General features: G+C 36.2%; 1 protein-coding gene and 1 pseudogene across 3 annotated transcripts in view; one reads left to right on the top strand and one right to left on the bottom strand.

Moving 5' to 3' along the window:
* Positions 1-20,153, top strand: part of NTNG1 (netrin G1) — a 339,124-nt gene that overhangs the window by 14,887 nt on the left and 304,084 nt on the right. The window lies entirely within an intron of this gene.
* Positions 18,165-18,439, bottom strand: LOC125172643 (LYR motif-containing protein 4-like; annotated as a pseudogene).

Raw genomic sequence — 20,153 nt, 5'->3', positions numbered from 1 at the left:
CTACCGGGACTCAACAGAGACTGTGCATTATATTGCTTTCCTACTTCCTAGCATTTAACATATTCCTAGGGAACAAATAAATAATAGCATGCTTTTAATTGATTAATTGATCGGTTGTTTCAATGTAGTATTTGATTTTCTAGAATGTTTTCTGTTTCTTGGGAACTTTTATCATGAATCTGTTTCCTCTGTAAATTAAGAAACAACTGGAAAAGTTTGGCTGCTGTACTTGGGCAGCTTATGATGATGTTCTCCAGAGAGGTGAGAGAGGCAAAATCTACTCACAGTTCCAACACTGAAAGCGTATATAAGGGATTTTTAAATTCCATTTCTCATTGAATCTTTGAAATGTATTTTTCCAAATAGAAAATTTGGAAAAAAAAATTAGAAGAGCTTCACATGCAACATTGAAGTGATTTTGTCATATTTCTTATGAGTCTCTCTCTCTCTAAATATATATTTTGTTTTACAAAATTGGAATCGTATCACATACATTTTTTTCATCTTTTTTTCCCATTTACTGCTACACTTATAGCATTTACTTGTATCATTATATATTCTTAGGAAATATGGTTTTGATAGCTATAAAGATCTGATTATGTGGATATACAATATTTTATTTAATTACTCTCTCACCTTGACAGCTTAATGTTCTTTTCTATTGGTTATATATTATCGGTTACATGCAGTGGTGAACATATATCAATGTAGTCTTTTTTATTGAACATATCCTTCTTCTCCCACATTCAAAACTTCCCATATTAAATGCACATGTTAAAATTTTTTTTAATGTTTATTTTATTTTTGAGAGAGAGAGAGAGAGAGACAGAGCACAAGCGGGGGAAGGGCAGAGAGAGAGGGAGACACAGAATCCAAAGCAGGCTCCAGGTTCTGAGCTGTCAGCATAGAGCCCGACACAGGGCTCGAACTCACAGACCACGAGATCATGACCTGAGCTGAAGTTGGACGCTCAACCGACTGAGCCACCCAGGCACCCCTAAAATTTTTTTTTAATGTCTATTTATTTTTGAGACAGAGAGAGAGAGTATGAGCAGGGGAGGAGCAGAGAGAGAGGGAGACACAGAATCTGAAGCAGACTCCAGGCTCTGAGCTGTCAGCACAGAGCCTGATGCAGGGCTCTAACCCATGAACCATGAGATCATGACCTGAGCTGAAGTCAGAAGCTTAACTGACTGAGCCATCTAGGCACCCACACATGTGTTTTGATTGTTGAGCTCCTTATATTGTATTTGTCTGAGGCTATAGAGTAGGGCTATGTTCTTGCATTCCCTAGAGTGGAATGAAATAGACTGTTTGTCAGTCAGGGGGACTGAAATCAGCATGTGTGACTTAGGCAGGCCCCTCTCTGGGCCTTGCTCTCCTTTACGTGGACTTGAGAGAGCTTCTAGAGATAGGAGGAAGACAGCTTCTGCCACACAGTAGAGAGCAAAGTCAGGGGACCTCTTTGGGAGCAACAAGCTAAAAATGGGCAAATTACACCATATAAACAGTACTTGTGGCTTTAAAAATTGCTTTAAATTGATCCTCAGTGAGAAATACATTTTATATTACAACTCATTAAACACATGCTTTCCATATACACCACCAAAACAAAAGCTTCACAAAGAAAGTACTTACCCTTCCTGTGTGCTATGCCCTCTGGTAATTTTTTTCTCCCCTTATAGTTCTTCTTCACCTTTGGCAAATAATTGAAAATCATATTTTGATTGTGATCCACAGATTATAGGTAGGATTGTTCTTGAAACTCTGAATAAATGGGAAAATTCTGTGCGCATCATTGTATAACTTCCTTTTTTAAATTCAACATTATGTGTTTGAGATTTACTGCTATGTAGTATTCTACCATATGGATTTTTCTTTAATCAATCTTCTATTTCTAGACATTTAGTTTGTTTGATTTTTACATTTTAAGGCTCTTGACTGGAGTCAAATTGTCCTCTAGAAAGATGATTAGTTCACACTTTGCTTTTAAGCATTTTACAAAAAAATGTGCTAGGCGTGAGTTTCTCAACTGGAAATTCTTAAATATTCTTCTAATGTAGGGCCTTAGCATATAAGTGAAAGTATGTACTTTACCAAAAAGAATAATGATAAGATTATCCTTATTGCCACCATCTTTTCTGCCGAGGTAATAACTTCTGTGATTTTGTATTGATAAATGGAAATATTGGAAGGTGAGATTCCATTTAATTTTTTAAGGATGTATTTTTTGCTTCTTGATTAGACTGATTTTTAATGTTTCTTGGCCAGGGGCACCTGGGTAGCTGAGTAGGTTGGACCTCTGACTTCAGCTCAGATCATGATCTTGCAGTTCGTGAGTTCGAGCCCCTTGTCCGGCTCTGTGCTGACAGCTCAGAGCCTGGAGCCTGCTTTGGATTCTGCGTTTCCCTTTCTCTCTGCTCCTCCCCCGCTCATGCTCTGTGTCTCTCTCTCTCTCTCTCAAAAAAAATTTTTTTTAATGTTTAGATTGATTTTTAATGTTTCTAGGCCATTTAAAATTTCTTATTCCCAATTGTAGTAGTTTTTGCACTTATTGCCTTTTTCCTCCTATTTTTTCTGTTGAAGCCAGCAATTAAAAATATGTATATTGGGGCCTTTTAAACAGATACCATTTTTTGGTCAGTTGATTAAGTTAAAATTGCGAGTATCCTTTCTTCCAGAAGAACAGGTCTTGTTTCAGGGTCTTTTGCACACCCTTCATCTTGTGGAAATTTTATGTATTCTTGCAGGAGATTTTGGTGGCAGGGTGTCATCATCTCAAAGCTGAGAAAAATTTATTTGTGTGCCCCCTCATATCTTTTGTTCCTAATGTAAGAGCTTGGAGAAGTTGTTATTTACCCTAAGTAAAGCACCCCTTTTCATTTAGTATCATCCTTTGGAAACAGTTGCATACTGAAGCATATTAATTGTATAAAGTGGCTGGTGTGACATCTGCTTTAGTTTTATTTCACCAGACCAATGGGCAGACTGGTTTTTCATGTGCCATTTTTAGATTTCAGAATTTCTTTTCTTACAAAAGGGGAAAGTGCTGAAAGTTGTTTCACACGCATAATATTGGAAAAGAACTTACTGAGATTGGCAGGTTGTAAATTTCTTCCCATCTTTCTGGGAATAGATAGATTCACATAGTATCAGTTCCATGAAAATTAAAGATGTGAGCCAAGAAAGAGCCAGAATTGGTTTTCATTCTTTGACCTACTTTGAAACTGACTTCTAAAATATTAAATGAAGAATTGAACTGGATATTGCTTCGGTACAAAGAAATAGCTCTTTTTGTTCCAGAGGGTTGATGTCCATTGAGAAGTCTAGCAGCTTACATTATAATCAGGTCTTGTCTGAACAATGGTTTTTCACCATTCCATGTAACTTTTTGTTTCTTTCCTGTTGCTCTCTTTCCTTCTTGGAAATGATGAAAGGAAGAAATCAAATACACTTCCAAGCAACTCTCCCTCAAGGGAAAGGAGAATTCAACATAAATGGTCAACTCAAGTTGCAAGAAGAGGATATGTGCATGATAAAGAGAGTGAGCTGGTAGGCAATCTGAGGTTGGCTGTGATGCCTGGACCACTCCATAAGGATTTTGATTTCAAAGATTAGAAGACTAAATAACATACGTGGTGTTAGGGAGCATTCTCATCAATGTGTCTACTGTCTGACTCAGAATAGCGTTCTATTTAGCCATCACTGGAGACAGTGCTTTAAATAGTGCCTAGCACAGTGTGAAGCAGATAATAGTACTTAATGCATGCTTGTTGAACTGAACGTGTGCTATGTTTTTACAAATAATGTTTGTAGTTGATATTTATCAAGAGCTTACATGGTACCATGGACTGTACTGACTAAACATCAGCCTTTGTTGGTTCATATAATCTTCAATCCCATCATTATCCTTATTTAACAGGTGGAGTAATTGAGGCATGAGGTTAAATAACTTTTCCAACCAAGTAGTCGGAACAGGATATAAACCCAGACAGTATGACATGCATTCCCTACTCATAAACCATACTATAAATTCCTCCCTAATTTTGTTTGTAGTATGTGGGATAAAACCATCACAAAAACCTTTTTTAAAATTACATTTATGATTTGGACTATGAACACAATACTATGATTTTGTTATTTAAAATGCCTTTTATCTGAAATAACCTCAGAAAATTGGATTCTGTAAACAGTGTGTGGAATGTTGGAAATACACATTATGTGATGAGTGTCTTCATTCAGGGATAAGAGAACCAATCAACAGTGTTTGTTTCCATTCCTGCTTTCTTTTCCATTAACGTGTTCATATAAATGGAAATAAGCTGTTAGAAATCATACAGAGCGGAGTACATATTGTGTTCACCATCTAAAACCAGAATAATAAGTCAGCAACTGTTGGCTAGTTAACAAAATCATATTCTTGTGGGGGAGGTGTTGAGAAAAGTAGTTAGCATGATGCTTTTGATTTTTTTTTTAACACTATCAATAACAACTGTTATATAGCCAACCCCCTTCATGCTGTCTCCACTCGGATGTCTAGTAGGCATTTTAAACTTAACACATTTATTATAGAACTCTTGATTTCTTCTCCCCAAATGGATTTTGCCTGTAGTCTTTCCCATATCTATAAACAGCAGCTTATATTTATGTAGTTGCTCAAGATGAAAAATCTAGGAATCCTCCTTAACTCCTTTATGTCCTTCACAACAGATATCAACAAGTCCTGTTAGCTAAACTTCCAAATATATCCAAACCAGTTGCTTTTCACCCTCTCTACTGCTAACAACCAGGTCCCAAACAGCTTTATACCTAGGCTAGACTTCTGCAGTATTCCCTAACTCTTGCCCTGTTACCAAATTCACATAGGTTTTATAGTATTATAATATAGAGCACAATATAAATATTATAATACATAAAAATTATACATATAGATGTATAGCATGAATATTATATAGTTAGATATGTAATTATATAATATACATAGAGATAAAATTTTAAGAATCTGAATCAGTCAGGTCCTTGTTCAAGTTCTTCCTTGTTATGTCCCACTGAGAATTACATCCAAACTCTTCATTTTTTAAAATATTTTTTTAATGTTTGTTTATTTTTGAGAGAGAGAGAGAAAGAGAGAGAGAAAGTTGGGGAGGGGCAGAGAGAGAGAGGTAGGGAGACACAGAATCCAAAGCAGGCTCCAGGCTCTGAGCTGTCAGCACAGAGCCCGATGTGGGACTTGAACCCATGAACCATGAGATCATGACCTGAGCTGAAGTCTGATGCTTAACCGACTGAGCCACCCAGGCACCCCTATATTTGAAGTCTTACTAATGCCTGAAAGGTACTATATAGTCTGGTCTTTGAATACCTCTCTAAAGTCCATTCTGATCACTCCCACCTTGCTCAGACCGCTCTGCCTGCAACTTCTTGGTGTTGCGCATAAAACTAAGTTTATTTTTGCCTCATTGTTTGGACCCACATTCTCAAAATCTTCCCATAGCTCCCTCCCACCTTTTATTCAAGACTCTGTTTCGTGAATGCCTTCTCAAAGAAGCTTATCTGACCACCTTATTTACATAGCATCTCTTGGGGCTCCTGGGTGGCTCAGTTGTTAAGTGTCAGACTCTTGACTTCAGTTCAGGTCATGACCTTGTGTTTGGTGAGTTCCAGCTCCACCATTGACGTCTGCACTGACAGCAGGGAGCCTGCTTGGGATTCGCTGTCTCCTCTCTCTCTGCCCCTCCCCTCTCTCTCTCTTTCTCAAAAATAAATAAAATTTAAAAAACTAAAAACTAAATAGCATTTCTTTCACACCCTTTATCCATTCCTTGAGCCTGCTTAATTTTTCTTCATTGAATTTATTATAAGGGAGATACTCAAACTATTTAACAACTGGGACAGAATCAACACAAACTAATCAGAAAAGATGTTAGTGGCTATACCTTACTGGGTACCATTTGATTGACCATTCATTCTAATGACTGGATATTTATTATGTTATATACTGCTTCTGTCTCTTTTCTCCTCCACAATATAAACTCCAGAGGGCAGGAACTTTGTCTTATGTCCATGGTGGGCTCGATAAATATTTGTTGAATGAATAAATGAGCTGCTAAAACAGAGATATGTTAATATGATGATGGCATTCATACTAAAGATTATTGCTCTAATATATACGTGTTCTTTAAAGTATTTAGGCTATGTTGGAGGTCCTTAATCTTGAAGGTATCATAAATATTTTCCTTTTTTAGTTTTTTTTAAATTAAAGGCACTTAATATAACAGATGTATGTACAACCACCACTTAAAATTAACAATGATGACGTTACATTGTTTTTCTTAGGATTTTAAAAAATAAATGTTACTGACTGAGTTGAAACCATCTTGTCTCCATCCTCGGATCCCTTCCATGCCTTCCTTTTCCAGAGGGAACCAGTATCATAAATTTGGTGTATTTCCTTCCAGTCAATGTTAATATATATTTTTTATGTGAAGCTTATATGCTCATAAACAGCTTATGGTTTTTTTTTTGTTGTTTTTTTTTTTAAATTTTTTTTTCAACGTTTATTTATTTTTGGGACAGAGAGAGACAGAGCATGAACGGGGGAAGGGCAGAGAGAGAGGGAGACACAGAATCGGAAACAGGCTCCAGGCTCTGAGCCATCAGCCCAGAGCCCGACGCGTGGCTCGAACTCGCAGACCACGAGATCGTGACCTGGCTGAAGTCGGACGCTTAACCGACTGCGCCACCCAGGCGCCCCAATAGCTTATGGTTTTGACTTTGGGTTTTTTAATGTTACCATCCTGAAAAAACTATTCTGTAGCTTAAATTTTTCATTCAACACTATTTTTGTAAACTATCTGTTTGATCTATATGATATGGTTCCTTCATATTAAAAGGATATATATCTATATCCATATCTATCTATCTACCTACCTACCTACCTACCTGTTCCACTGGATAAATACATTGTTCAATTGTGAGAATTTAGCAAGTTTGTGTGTGTGTGTGTGTGTGTGTGTGTGTGTGTGTTTTAGTTTTAGATTTTTGCAGTTACAATCCACTCTACAAGAACCACCATTGTACCTAGATCTTGGTGGATATGATCAAGAGTTGTTGCATTTTGTTTTGTTTACCTCAAGGTGTGCACCCAGAAACCAATCTGTGGTCTGTAGAGTGTGGGCATTTTCATCAAATGTAGTTGCTCTGTGTCGCGTTCCTACCAGCAGATTATAAGGCTTCTTCTAAGTCTTGTTTTGTGTTGTTTTCTTATATGTTTCCTCTTGTTATTAAATGGAGAATATTTTAAAAATCCTGTCTATTTGATGGCTTTAGCTATCCGGGCACTCATAGTTGGATTTTATGATGGATCATAGCAACCATAATTAACAGGATTTTTGATAAAACTGTATGTACCATGGCTCTTAATCTTTCATTTTTGTTTTAATTATTTAATAGTAAATCACTTGGAAGTTGTATGAACAAAGCTAATGAATATTCGTAATGGTGAATCAACAGGAGGAAGCATGAAATTTGGAGGAATAAATATTGAGCTAAACTACGAGAACCTTCTTTGACTAGATCTTTCCACAGTGGGCAATGAATTTTAAGAGTAACATCTTGCATCTGGCCACCTGAATTGATAGGTATACCCTGATCTGTATGACTAATACAAAATTCACAGTTTAAAAAATTGTTTATATATAAGTAATCTTTTTTCCAAAATCATTGTTTTCATTATTAGAGTATAACAATAGCCAATAGTGCTTTTAAACTGGAAGTCTCCTTGCTTACTTTGCAAGATGATATATAAATATTGCCCCATCCATCACCAGAATGACTTGTCTCCTAGATGAAAACCTGAGTGTGATGTGTAACTGTAATAAATTTGGGCAGCAAGGGAAGGGTTCCATTTCCAATTAAAACCACAGCCAGGAAGTTTCCATTTAGACTGACAGTACAGGTACACTGTTGGTACATATTTTATACTCTTGCTTGTTTGTTTGGGGCAACTTGGGATTGTTTTAGGAGTAGTAACAGTAAAGGAGTAGCTTTGTACTTCTTTATGGCCTCCTAAGAAAGGGTCAATTGCCCCTTCTAGATGGGAAGTTTCCGAGATCCCTGGGTCTTGGGCATTTAGAACCAGGTATTTTTAGAAGTGGAGTTGTCTAACTTGGGAAAGTACATGCCTTTAAAGCTTTTTACTGAATTCAAACAGTCTTCAGGTTCAAGTTCCAACTTAATCAAGTTATTTCACTTTTTTGTTCTGAGGGACAGTAAGATAATGATGTGCTTAGCAGTGTCTGGCACATAGGAGATGCCCAATAAATATTATTTTTATCATTGTGATCATTTCTGTTGATAAAAAATTAAAGGCATTTTGATTCTCATATTCTGCTTTGAAAGGATGTTCTGAAGGCTTTCCCTTTAGTTCCCCTTTCTGTGAACTGTCTGGCCTTTCCTGATGTTACCAATGGCATCTATTAACTAACTGCTTATGAGGGTCTGGCTCCAAATGAGGTATTTAAAATAACAATTTCACAATTGTGGTTTTGAAATAAATGAAAGGTGTTCTAAATAACAAAGTATTAAAATAATCATTCATGGATGCAATGGCATTTGCACTGAGATTATAATGGATAGTGTTTTAACAAATGCACTAGACATGTCTAATGAGAGCATAACCACTCTGTCTAAAAACAAAAAGAAAATGCTAACAAATATTACCTATGTGAAAATAAATTAAATAAAAGCTATTTTATTAATCAAATATTGGAATGGGCACAATATGTTGGCTCTCTTGGATGCTTTGAAGTAGAAGAGAGAAATTCAGTATGAGAAATGGAAATTCTGGATCCCAAATCAATATTCTTGGCTGCCATATTACCTACAGTATCTCCTTCCTCAAAAATATCCAATGGATTTCCACCTGCACTAAGTCCTGATCAACAAAATGAAACATTCTTCCTTGCAACATTATTTGCAGTAGCCAAGATATGGAAGCAAACTAAATGTCTAACACTGGATAGAGAAAATTATATACATACACACACACACACACACACACACACACACACACACATATATATATATATATAATGGAAAATTGGTCGGCCATAAAAAAGAATGAAATCTTGTGATTTGTGACAACATGGATGGACCTTGGGGGTCTTATACTAATGAAATAAGTTAAGCAGAGAAAGATAAATACCATATGATCTCTCTTACATGTAGAATCTAAAAGAAAAAGAAAAAAAGAAAATAAAAAACCAAGCTGATAAATACAGAGAACAGATTGGTGGTTACCAGAGGCTGGGAGTGTGGGGTGGGAGAAATGGTTGAAGGGGGTCAAAAGGGGTTATTGCAGTTATAAAATAAACAAGTCGTGAGGATGTAATTAATGTGCAGTGTGGTGACTATAATAATATTGTATTGCATATATGAAAGTTGCTAAGAAAGTATATCTTAAAAGTTCTCACCACAAGAAAAAAAATTCTGTAACTATGTATGGTGACAGATGTTAACTAGACTTATCGTGGTGATCCTTTTGCAGTATTATATAAATATTGATCCATTATGTTGTACACCTGAAATTAATATGATGTTGTATGTCAATTATACCTTTATTAAAAATAACATCGTTAAGTGAAACCTAGATCCATGATTCTCACCTTCTCCCACTATATTTAAGTACACATGGTATTTGGATAGTGTGTTCAATTAGGGCAGCCAACAAGTTGTATTATCAAGGCTACTATGTGAATCAGGAAGAGGTTCTGTTTCCAAGAAATGCATCCTTGTGCCATGTCTTAGAAAAGAGAAAATAGGTTGGATCTCAGCCCCCATCTAAGACTTGGTTGGCTTCTTTGTGTTGGGCACAGGCCGCCCAACTGTGTTTGCTGTTTTGTGCACTATGTGGATTTCAGTTATAATTTGATCTTGTTCTGGACTCACACTGCATTTTGGAATTAGCACCTCACAGTGGGGAAAAAGCTGTTGCAAGCCATAGAGAAGTTTTATTTTTATGTTATTGAATGACAAAAGTAACAAATATTAGTAATTTAACCAATTTAGCAAATACTTATTGAGCCTGTAGTAGGTGCATGGTGCTGAGCTAGGGCTGTAAGGATGAGCAAGACAGACACATTTCCCAGCCTCGTAGAGCTCATCATGATCAAAGCAGGGAGAAACACACGACACAAGTATACCAGTAATTACTACAGTGATAAATGTTTCAAGGAAGAAATTAAAGTTCCTATGAGAGTATATAATCATAATGCTGGTGGTGATAGGAAAGTAAAACTGATTCTTCTTGAAGAAAGTCTGGATGTTGTCAAGTGCTAGATTTGCTCAATGATGTTATAAGTTTAGCATAGTATATTCTTTGAGCTAGGAAACATGCAACTTTATTATTGAAACTCCTACAGTAAAATAATTTTGTCATCACAAGACTAGAAGTCTAGCCCCAACTTCATTTCCATGTGTGTATGTATATGTATATATACATACATATGCATATATATGGCTTGAGCCCAAAGTGGGGCTTAAGCTCACCTGATGCGGGGCTCAAACTCACGAACCGTGAAATCATGACCTGAGCCAAAGTTAGATGTTTAACTGAGTGAGCCACCCAGCCAGCCCATTTCCTCATATTTTTAAGGCAATTTAAAAACAAGAATTTTTAAGACTTGCAACTGCCACATTATAATAGGTAGTTACCCTTAACAATACATTTAGCACTTAGTTTTGTAATTATGGGTTATTTGACTGCCTTCCACACTGGGTTGGAAGCTCCTTGAAGAACAGAGACAGAGCCCTGTTCTCTTTTTCATCCACAGAAATTAGTTTAGTGCCGGAGATATAGTGGACACTTAATATATAACTGTGGGATGAGCTTTCTTCTAACAGTCTGCTTTCCCAAATCTCTGCTCTGTGCACTTTTACTTTTTAATTTTTTTATTGTCTCTCAATAACCTTTTCTGCCTCTTCGATTCTTCTTTCCACTGTCCTTGCTATCATTTACAGTATCGAAGTAACCTCATGCAGAATCTGGCATGAGACCACCCTTCGGGATATTTTGTGGGAGTATTCAGTATTTTAAATAGTGGGTTCCCTCCAGTTCATTTAATACTGCCAGAGCCCTGTGGTGGGCAAAATGGGAGATAACGGGAGATTCTGCTTTCAAGAAGCTTTATAAACAGTTATTTACTAAGCAGAAGGAAATAAATTCTATGCAAGAGCTACATTTAAAGAGCTGTGAGAATCCAGAGGGAAGTGATTCATTGCAAACTCAGAGAACTCAGTGGTAGTTTCATAGAGGAGATGGTCTTTAAGCTGAGCTTTGAAGGAAGAGTAAACTGTTCTGAGATGGAGGAAGAAAGAGAAGGACATTATAGCTTAAGGAGATAAGCAAAGCCCTGTCTTTAGCTTTCCTTTCAAATAATTTCCTTTTGTGGATCTATCTCAACAGTAACAAATGTTATGACTGTGCCATCCATGAATTAATCTAAATCCTGCTCAGCTGTCCTTATGTTTCCTACCACATAATACTGGAACCTCATTTCTTACACTTGGCATGTTCTCCCACTCTCTAAGGTATCAATCATTAAACACAATTATGTGGGTGAAGGCACTTTATAAAATGCAAAGTACTATATAAAACGGGAAAGTGCCATACAAGGCACTATAACTCTTATTATGTATTTGCAAGCTCAGTGATCACAAATCATGGTACTTAACAGATGATATGGAGATTCAATTCAATAAATATTTATTGAAGCCTACCCCAGTAACTTTGGACAAGTTGCCTGTTTAAACTTTCAGAGCTCCGGGTTCTTTTGCATGGTTTTTGTGAAGATTCACTGACATCATTAACTTTGAAACCTGTAAAATATGGTATAAGAAAAAGTCACTCAATACATACCAGACCCTTGGTTTGACTTAGGCCTTTGATACCAAAAGCTTTGCTGGAGAGATGACACTTACATAAGTGAGATATATAATATTCCTAACAATAGGTGATTACATATCAAAGTCACTGCTATTGTCATTGAGTATCATAGGTTTGTGTCCTTGTTCAGATGTGGGAGTAGTCAGAAAGATCACAGTGAACACAGAATTCAAATACAAGCAACCTAACCTGGCTTATGTCTATAAGTTCTGATGCTCAGAGGGTCTTCCATAATCCTAGCCCAAACCCCAATGTTCCTTCTTCTCCCAAAATACTCATTTAAGACTATATGACATTTTCGCTGGCACACTGGACTATTGGTTTTACCATTGTTTTCCAGTTAGAAGCATTTGTAAGACTGCTTAAATGCCTTTTTAAATTTTGCTTCAGAATGTTCCAGAACAAATCTTCATAACTCCATGAATCTGCCTACAGCCATCCTTAAGGTGGCATAAATTTATGCGTGATCACCAAGAAAAACTTTATTCTGAAGGAATCTAGCCATAAATGGTAGAACATCAGTGTTACATTTTTCCCAGTTTATTAAATATTTGTGATATATAATGTTATTACATATAGTTCATTATTATCTGTGTTGAATTTCTAAAGTGTTTAAAGTTCAAATCCCAGGCTAATTATACTAAAAATTCATATTTCCATTAAAAACAACTTAAAAATGATCTCATACATCTTGAATAATGTTAATCCTAATATGTAGGTGGCAAAGCCCCATTTTATAAATGAGAAAGCTGAGATCTGAAAAGGTTAATGACTTTTTCTAAGTCACAATAACTAATAAATAATAGATGTTGGATTATCATATATTTGTAAAGTTAATAGTAATGAATTTTATTGAGTATACTTTACCAGGCACTGTATAAGTGTATAACATGCGTAAATTTAATCTTTGAATGAAAGCTTGAGTAGATTTAAGAAGGATGTAAATATGTCGCCCTTGAGTTTTCAATTTTTTTCAAAGCCATACTTTTTTTCTTTTAATGGAAATGTCTTTTGTTAGTTAAGTAAGCATTTGGCAAAAGAACTTGCAGTCATTATTGATACTCCTTAGCTTGGTTGTCATAAAGCCTATGAAAGGCTTTCACAGATTCCTGTGGGCTCCATACAATCAGAGGCATTGGCCTATTGACAAATTGATACCAGAAAAGAACTTTGAGATCTCTGGAGAAAAAGTAGCCTGCAATTTCACAGTATAACTAATGGGAGCTTTACTGTGAAAATAGAAGATTATTCATGTAGTCGCAGTCTGAAATGAGGAAGACAGTTCTCAAATGTTGCTTCTGCTTGCTTTTCTTTCCTTCTCTTGAGTGGAAGTCCACAATTATCATAGGAAAGCATGGGTAATGTTCTCCCTTCCATTTTAGAATAATGTCAAGGAAAAAAAAATACTTCAGTACTAGACTCTAATATAAATAATTTCATAAAGCTCTAAATTTGTGTTTATAATGAAGTAGTCACTAATCTATAAACTAAGACACTATGCTCAGGAGAGTACTTTTCTGATACACAAATCCTATTCCTTGTTAACATTCTGGATAGCTGAAAATGTTTCTCTCTGTGTAGAAACTTGCAATATCTTTACTTTAACTTGGCCATGTGTTTCTGCCTTCACCTTCCCGTGAGCAGCTCTGCTCCTTTGAGGAAAATAGAGGTGGAGTGAAATGGAGGTGACATTTCCCAAGGTCAACAAAATAAACCCAGTGATAAATCTATTTTAAAATCATTCTCTTTTGAATGGCATCCTGGGTGGACATAAGCACAAGCACATGGTATAATTTTTTCCCCCAAATCTATAGCAAGGTCTTTGATCTCTCTACTATTTAACTGAATCCTCCAATCTTGGGACAGGTCTGTCATTCGCTCAACCATAGAGGGCTGATCATAGAAATGACCAGAAACAAAATCTATAGAAATATCTTAAATATCTAAAAAAATTGATCAAATTAACCAATTTTACATATGCATCATGTTTTTGATAGTCCAAAATTTACTGAAACCATCATGAAGTCCTCCATTATGTAGGCTGCCTTTTTTTTTTCCCTACCAAACCCATACCCACATTTGTTGGTATAGCAAAAATGAAACTATCCATTTAGAAGAGTTTAATCTAGGTATATATTCTTTGATTCTGTAGTCTGTGTATCAAACTGTTTGCTTGAGTGAGTATTTTTATGGAGTATTTTAGAGATTTTTAAATTAAAGCATAATTAATATATAGTGTTAGTTTCAGGTATACAATATAATTCAAAAATTCTACATATTTCCCAGTGCTCAACAAGATAAGTGTACTCTCCTATCCTTTCACCTATCCTCCCACCTTCCTCCCCTCTGGCAACCACAATTTGTCCTCTGTATTTGAGTCTGGTTTTTTGTTTGTTTTCTTTGTTCATTTGTTTGTTAAATTCCTCATATGAGTGAAATCATATGGTATTTGTCTTTCTCTGACTGACTCATTTCAGTTAACATTATACCCTCTAGATCCACCCATGTTGTTGCAAATGGCAAGATTTCATTCTTTTTCTATGGCAGAGTAATATGCCATAGTGTGTGTGTGTGTGTGTGTGTGTGTGTGTATCTCACATCTTTTTTATGCATTCATCTATCAATGGATCCCCTTGGTTGCTTCTATATCTTGGATCTTGTAATAATGCTGCAATAAACATAGGGGAGCATATATCTTTTTTTAAAAATGTTTATTTATTTTGAGAGAGAGAGAAGGAGAAGGAGTGGGGGAGGGGCAGGGAAGAGGGAGAGAGAATCCCAAGCAGGCGCTGAGCTGTTAGCATAGAGTCTGACATGGGGCTCAAACCCACGAACAGTGAAATCATGACCTGAGCCAAAATCAAGAGTTGGGTGCCTAATCAAGTGAGCCATCTAGGCACCCACATATATCTTTTTGAATTAAGTGTTCATTTTCTTTGGGTAAGTACCCCATAGTGGAATTACTGGATTGTCCAATAATTCTATTTTTAATTTTTTGAGGAAACTCCGAAGTTTGGCTCCTAAGAAACTCATGTATATATCTTCTTTGGAAAATGTCTGTTCAGGGCTTCTGCACATTTTTAATTGAATTATTTGTTTTTTGTGGTGTTGAGTTGTGTAAGTTCTTTACAAATTTTTGTTATTAACCCCTTATTGGATATATCATTTGCAAATATATTCTTCAATTTAGTAGGTTGCCTTTTTGTTTTGTTGATGGTTTCCTTTGCTGTACAAAAGCTTTTCATTTTGGTATATTCCTAATAGTTTAATTTTGCTTTTGTTTCCCTTTCCTCAGGAGACATATCTAGAAAAATGTTTCCATGGCCTATGTCAAACAAACTGCTGCCTGGTTTCTTCTAGGAGTTTTATAGTTCCAGGTATCACATTTAGGTATTTAGTCTGTTATGAGTTTATTTTTGTATATGGTGTAAGTAAGTGGTTCAGTTTCATTCTTTTGCATGTAGCTTTCCAGTTTTCCCAGTATCAGTTGAGACTGTCTTGTCTCCATTGTATATTTCTTGCCTCCTTTGTTGTAGATTAATTGACCATATAAGTGTGGGCTTACTTCTGGACCCTCTATTCTGTTCCATGTATCTGTGTGTCTGTTTTTGTGCCATTACCACACCATTGTGCTTACTATAGCATTATAGTATATCTTGAAATCTTAGATTGTGATACCTTTAGCTTTGTTGTTCTTTCCCAAGATTGCTTTGGTTATTCAGTCTTTTGTGATTCTATTCAACTTTTAGCATTATTGGTTCTAGTTCTATGAAAAGTGTTGATAATTTGATAGGGATTTCATTAAATCAGTAGATTGCTTTGGGCAATATTGTCATTTTAACGATATTTATTCTCCCAGTCCATGAGCATAGAATATCTTTCCATTTGTTTGTGTCATCTAGAACTTTTTTCATCAATGTTTTATAGTCTTTTTTTTTTTTATTAAAAAAAATTTTTTTTTCAACGTTTATTTATTTTTGGGACAGAGAGAGACAGAGCATGAACGGGGGAGGGGCAGAGAGAAGGAGACACAGAATCAGAAACAGGCTCCAGGCTCTGAGCCATCAGCCCAGAGCCTGACGTGGGGCTTGAACTCACGGACCGCGAGACCGTGACCTGGCTGAAGTCGGACGCTTAACTGACTGTGCCACCCAGGCGCCCCAGTGTTTTATAGTCTTCAGAAGACAGATCTTTTCTGTCTTCTTGGTTAAGTTTCTTCCTAAGTATTTTATTATTTTTGGTGCAATTGTAAGTGGAATTGTTTTCTTAATTTCTCTTTCTGCTTCATTATTGGTGTATAGAAATACAACCAATATCTGGATATTAATTTTTTATCCTGCAACTTTACTTACTTCATTTATGAGTTACCATAGCTTTTTGGTGGAGTCTTTTGGGTTTTCAACATAGAGTATCATGTCCTCTGCAAATAGTGGAAGTTTTACTTCTTTCTTACCAATTTGGACGTCTATTTATTTTCTGATTGCTGCCGTTAGGACTTCCACTACTATTTTTTTTTTAATTTTTTTTTTCAACGTTTATTTATTTTTGGGACAGAGAGAGACAGAGCATGAACGGGGGAGGGGCAGAGAGAGAGGGAGACACAGAATCGGAAACAGCCTCCAGGCTCTGAGCCATCAGCCCAGAGCCTGACGCGGGGCTCGAACTCACGGACCGCGAGATCGTGACCTGGCTGAAGTCGGACGCTTAACCGACTGCGCCACCCAGGCGCCCCACACTACTATTTTGAATAAAAGTAGTGAAAGTGGACTTGTCTTATTCCTCATTTTAGAGGAAAACCTCTCAGTTTTTCACCATTGAATATGATGTTAACTGTGAGTTTTTCATATATGGCCTTTATTATGTTGCAGTATGTTTCCTCTAAACCTACTTTTTTGAAAGTTTTTATCATGAATGGATATTGTAATTTGTCAAATGCTTTTTCTGCATCTATTAAAATGATCACATAGTTTTTATATTTTCTCTTGTTAATGTGATGTATCATGTTGATTGATTTGCAAATATTGAACCACACTTGTATTCCTGGAATGAATCCCACTTGATTGTGGTGAATGATTTTTTTATGTATTGTTGGATTTGGCTTTCTACTATTTTGTTGAGGATTTTAGAATCTGTGTTCATCAGAGATATTGGCCTGTATTTTTCTTTTATTGTGGTGTCTTTATCTGGTTTTAGGTATCAGGGTAATGCGGACTTAATAGAATAAATTTGGAAGCTTTCCTTCCTCTTCTTTTTGGGAACAGCTTGAGAAAAATAGGTATTAACTCTTTAAATGTTAATAGAATGCATCTGTGAAGCCACCTGGTCTTAGGCTTTTATTTGTTGGGAGTTTTTTTTTATTACCAATTCAATTTAATTGCTAGTAATCAGTCTGTTCTAATTTTCTATTTCTTCCTGTTTCAGTTTTGGAAGATTATATGTTTTTAGGCATTTATCCATTTCTTCTAGGTTGTCCAATTTGTTGACATACAATTTTTTTGTAATATTTTCTTATTATCCTTTGTGTCTTTCTCTCTCTCTGTTTTTGATGAGACTGACTAAAGGGTTTATTAATTTTGTTTGTCTTTTCATAGAACCAGATCCAGGTTTCATTCTTTTTCTAGTTTTTATTTCATTTATTTCTTCCCTAATCTTTATTATTTCCTTCCTTCTACTAGCCCTGGGCTTTGTTTGTTTTACTTTTTCTGGCTCCTTTATGTGTAAGGTTATGTTGTTTCTTTGAGATTTTTCTTGCTTCTACAGATAGGCCTATATAATGCTATAATTTTCCCTCTTAGAACAGTTTTTGCTGTGTCTCAAAGATTTTGGACCATTGTGTTTTCATTTTCACTTGTATCCATGTATTTTTTTTTTTAAGAGAGACAGTTCTGTTTACTGTCAATGAAGCAAAAACAAAGTGTGGAAGTGCTCTAAACAGGTGATGATGAGATATAAAAGAGGAGTGACACAATAATACACAGAATTATTCTGAGTGAGCTTCAGGTCTTCATTCTAATACTCAAACCAAGAGAGAGCCATCCTTTTCCACTAAGGCTGCAGAAGAATGGAAACCTGACTGAGCTTCTCCTACAGCAGACAGAGCAAGAAGCTATTTTAAGCTGATGTAAGAGACTACTTGTGTTCTGTTGAGAGCCCCCATCCCAAGCAGAGAATGAATGCTGAAGGTGGTCTACAGCTGTTGGAGGTGCCTGGTCCCAGCTCCCTAAGTCCTGGACTTCTCTTGATTCTCATTCATAAACTTGTCAGTCAAATACAGTTGGCCAATGTGGACCTGCAATGGATTATTCCGAGGCCTATTTTGACTTTATTCACTAGGGTTTGAATTTCTACAGGATCCTTTACCTTCTTATTTTCTCTGAAGTCATCTCTTATCTTCCTTACCACATAAGTTCTGTAATTATAGGAGCTGCAATGCTTGCTATCTCTCAGCATCACCCAGTGCAAATCTAACACTAGTGCATGGCTGGAAGCTGTCATTTTGGAAAGAAAAAAAAAAAATGGGTCCTTTTTAAGGAGGTCCAGAGTTGAACCTAACCCACAAAACTTTAGTCTATGCAAAGCCACGAATGAAATAAAATAAAATGCAGTGGGGCTTGGTCTTGCTAGAGGGCCAGGCATCGGCCTTGGTGAGCACTGTCCCTCCATGTATTTTTTAAATTTCTTCCTTGATCTCTTGGTTTACTCATTCATTATTTAGTAGCATGTTATTTACTCTCCATGTATTTGTGTTCTTTCCAGATTTCTTCCAGAGTTTCTTGAAACATGGCGTGACTGTTCTTTTGATAATGGAATCCTAATGCGTGTACATTTCTTTAAGGTCTTGCATGCCTGGGAGAAGGCAAGTTTATAACGGAGCAGAAATCTACAGTAACTTAAATGGATCAATACTAGTTCTGACAAAACTGGCCCTTGGCCAAGCTATGAGGTAGCAACACTTCCATTTGCTGTTTACTCCTCCCCTGATCTTTACAACTTATGGGTTCTATCCTCTTAGTGCCTCACGTGGGAATTGAGGACCTTTAAAGGGGAAGGTCTTAATAGGAATATTTATGCTGCTACCCCTTCTAAAAACGTCTACATTTTTATAGGATCACACAAAGAAGTGAATGGCTATCCACTCATGAAATTTTAAATGGCAAGCTCTCCATTTTAGGTCAAGGAGTACTTTCTACTATCTATCTCTTCTGTCTGATACAACACCAAGCCACCTCATGCTAGCGTGCTGTATCAGAGTCCAACCAGAGAAGCAGAACTAGTAGGAGATATATATTTAGAAAAGTATTTTAAATTTTTTTTAAGGTTTAGTTATTAATTTTTGAGAGAGAGAAAGCATGAGTAGAGGGGAGGCAGAGAGAGAGGGAGACATAGAATACCAAGCAGGCTCTGTGCTGGCAGGTGTGGGGCTCAAACTCAGGAAAGCATGAGATCATGACCTGAGCCAAAACCAAGAGTTGGATGCTTAACTAACTGAGCCACTCAGGCGCCTCTGTATTTAGAAAAGTATTGCATACAACACCCAGTGCTATGAAAACAAATTTGACAATAAATTTCATATAAAAAAAAAAAAGTATTGCAAAGAATTGGTTTACGTGACTATGGAGGCTGGCTAGGCAAGTCCAAAATTGTAAGGTAGACTATCAGGAAGGGTAGGCTTGAACTCTCAAGCATGTTCTGAGGCTGCTTTCCATAGTCACAATTTCTTCTTCAGGAAAGCCTTGCCTCGGCTCTTATAGCCTTTAAGCTGATTGAATTAGGCCTATCCAGACTATCTAGGGTGATCTTCCTTACTTAAAAGTCAAATTGATTATGGGTTTTAATCACATCTATAAAACACTTCCATAGCAACACCTAAATTAGTGTTTGAATAACTGGTGGCTATAGCATAGTGAGTTTACACTTCAAAAAGACCATCACATCTGCTTTTTAAGAAAATTAAGAAAATTATTTTCAAAGTGTTTTGCTATTTAGGTTTTTTACTTAAAAAATATACTTTAAGACATAAAGGAAGTGAGGTTAAAGGGTGTATTAGAGCCTAAAGAAGATCAATAAATTATTTCTTTTTTTCTTAGGCCCTGTCTATGTCATACTTCAAAGTTCAAGTGAGTGACAGGTTTCAGTACCCATGCAATATTTTTTTTATCTTTATGATCATCTTGTGGATGATGATTTAATAGGATAATTTAGCAGCCTT

This window comes from Prionailurus viverrinus, chromosome C1 (genome assembly GCF_022837055.1).
Source record: "Prionailurus viverrinus isolate Anna chromosome C1, UM_Priviv_1.0, whole genome shotgun sequence".
NCBI lineage: Eukaryota > Metazoa > Chordata > Mammalia > Carnivora > Felidae > Prionailurus > Prionailurus viverrinus.
This window is presented reverse-complemented; position numbering and strand designations above follow the sequence as displayed.